Source organism: Carcharodon carcharias, chromosome 25, assembly GCF_017639515.1.
Source record: "Carcharodon carcharias isolate sCarCar2 chromosome 25, sCarCar2.pri, whole genome shotgun sequence".
In the NCBI taxonomy this organism is placed as follows: domain Eukaryota; kingdom Metazoa; phylum Chordata; class Chondrichthyes; order Lamniformes; family Lamnidae; genus Carcharodon; species Carcharodon carcharias.
In genome coordinates this window covers 21,231,982-21,234,772 of record NC_054491.1, presented here as the reverse complement: position 1 = coordinate 21,234,772, position 2,791 = coordinate 21,231,982, and positions in this window count along the sequence as shown.

Here is a 2,791-nt window from a genome sequence, read left to right as displayed (position 1 = left end):
GGAAGTCATCATTGGACACCGGAAATAAATGCTCTACGGCGCTAAAGGACGATGGGAGTTGTAGTCCTGGGCTGCATTAACTTTTATCTTCAATGGCAATCACTATTCTTGTTGCTTTATTGATGTGCGTCCTGTTTTCAGTCCTGCAACTACCACCACCCCCAAACATGATTCTATGAATTGTGCCTCTTATAAAAGCAGAACTTTCAACTATAGGAAATTATGAGGGTGAAAACTTGTCCAATGGTCACTAAATTAGGAAAATACTGCAGATGCCAGAAATTTGAAATAAAAACAGAAAGTGCTGGAAATATTCAGCAGGACAGGCAGCATCTGTGCAGAGAAAAACAGAGTTAACGTTTCAGGTCACTAGGTCACAGCCTATTTGGAGGGAATTCAGGGACAGCAGCTTTCACATAAACCTTAAGATAAAAGCAAAAAACTGCGGATGCTGGAAATCCAAAGCAAAAACAAAAATAAAAATACCTGGTAAAACTCAGCAGGTCTGACAGCATCTGCGGAGAGGGATAGAGTTAATGTTTCGAGTCCGTATGACTGAAGAGTTATGACTCAAAACGTTAACTGTATTCCTCTCCGCAGATGCTGTCAGACCTGCTGAGTTTTTTCAGGTATTTTTATTTTTGTTTCATGTAAACCTTATTGTGCTTGACACAGAATGCCAGTTTGAGCTCAGTTACATATTCTCACCTCTGAGTTAGAAGATTGTGGGGACAAACCCACCCTGACACTTGAGCTAATAAGCAAGGTTGATATGACATTGTATTTGCTGAATGAGCAAAGTGCTTAGATTTCCAATTAAATCAAGTCATCATTGCTTTATTCCAGTGATTCAGATGGATCCCATTGGCTGTTTGAAGAATTGGGAATTTTCTTGGTAATTTAGTTATATCACCAAAAACAATTTGTTATTCATCACATTGTTGTTTGTGGGACCTTACTTTGTGGTAACCATTTTCACCCAAGAACAGTTACAGCAGTTTAGGCTTGGCCTAAATAGCCAATTGGTTATGGTACTGGGTTTGTAAGATCAAGAGTTCAAATCTCACCATGGCAAACTATGAAATAATGTAACTTCATCTGAATAGGAACAGATGGAAACATCTTTGTACTCAAAAGAGTTACAGCACTTTAGATAAAACATGTTATTACACTTTGAGAGGAAGAGTAGAGAAACATTTGAAGCAGTTATCAGGTTATAAGACTTTAAGACATAGGAGCAGAAATTAGGCCATTCGGCCCATCGAGTCTGCTCTGCCATTCAATCATAGCTGATAAGTTTCTCAACCCCATTCTCCTGCCTTCTCCCCGTGATGTAAAATCTTTTTGTTCGGTGTGAGGGATTTAAGATGTTGCATGGTCTGAGGAAATGCAAAGAAAGAATTGGGGCTATTTTTCTTAGAATAGAGAAGATTGCAGGTTGAGACTGGGTGTTTCGGAATGGGAAAGGGTAGATAGAAACAGACTTTTTCCAGTGAAGGTCTAGAATGACCTAACTTGGATATAAAGTTAAATTTGATAGAGAGCAGTAGAATCTTTTTCAGGTGGAGGGTTATGAGGCTGTGGAATGAATGACCAAATGTACAGATTGAAGCAGGAACCATGTCAACATTTAAGTGTAGCCTAGATAGGTAGCTGAAGGAAAATAAATGAATAGGAATCAGGATCAGGATCACTGCTTATGTGATAATAAACATCAACACAGATTGAGCCAAATTGCCTGTTTGTGTATTGGCATTTATTTAAACCAACAGGAGTCCCATAGCTAAAGAGCACTGCTCAAGTCAAATGAGCCATCCAACTCTAGGATGCTTAACAGTTGGGCACAGAAGAATTCAAGTTACATTCAAAATTAACCTTTCACTTTTTAAGATTCAGATTGATGCTTTCTGTGTTTTATTATAGATTGTATCTGATTGCAAATGCAAGGGTATCAATGCTATTGACCTGGCAATGTGCATTTTCTGTTTTATCAAAAAAAATCAGATTCCCAACCTTGGCAAAGGATTTTACTTTGCTTTTAAAACACAAATAAATACATCTTGCAAAGCTAATGCAGTTATATTTGCCAGTTTAATGCATTTGACTTGACAGTGTGAATTTTCTACTTTTCATGAAGTGCTGTAACCCCATTTCAGATTGTCAGTATTGGCAAAGATTTATATATTTTTTTAAAAAACCATGAATACATATTGCAAATTTTATAGAGATTTATATAACTTCTCAATGCTGTTACTTGAGAATGTGAATTTTCTAAATTCATTTAAAAAAAATCAGATTTCTGCATTGGGAAAGGATTTCATTTTTGCTGTTAAACCCAAAAAAGTCAATATTGCAAAGATTGCCTACGCTTATTGGAATTTTCAGTGTTGTTGACTTGATAATATACATCCTGTTTTTCAACTTAAAATAGTCAAATTTTAAACACTGGCAATGGGTGTCATATTTATTTCAAACCACAAAAATTGTACATATTACAAATTTTAATAAAGTTTCATATGCATTTTCAATGCTACCAACTATTTAACGTTTATGTATTCTGACTTGACTCTTCTTTGAAAGGTAGTTTCATGCAAATAAAGTTCAAAATGTAATCTTATGAGAACTTTTTAAATGCATCCTTAATTTAAATATGCTTAGTTTAGCTGTAGACTGAATTAAATTGTTTTTTAAAAGTGGGCTTATTTCAATTATTTTAAATATATGTAGTCTGATTTCATTTTCATTTACTGATAAGTGTAATCTAACTTAAACTGATTTTAAACAAATGTAG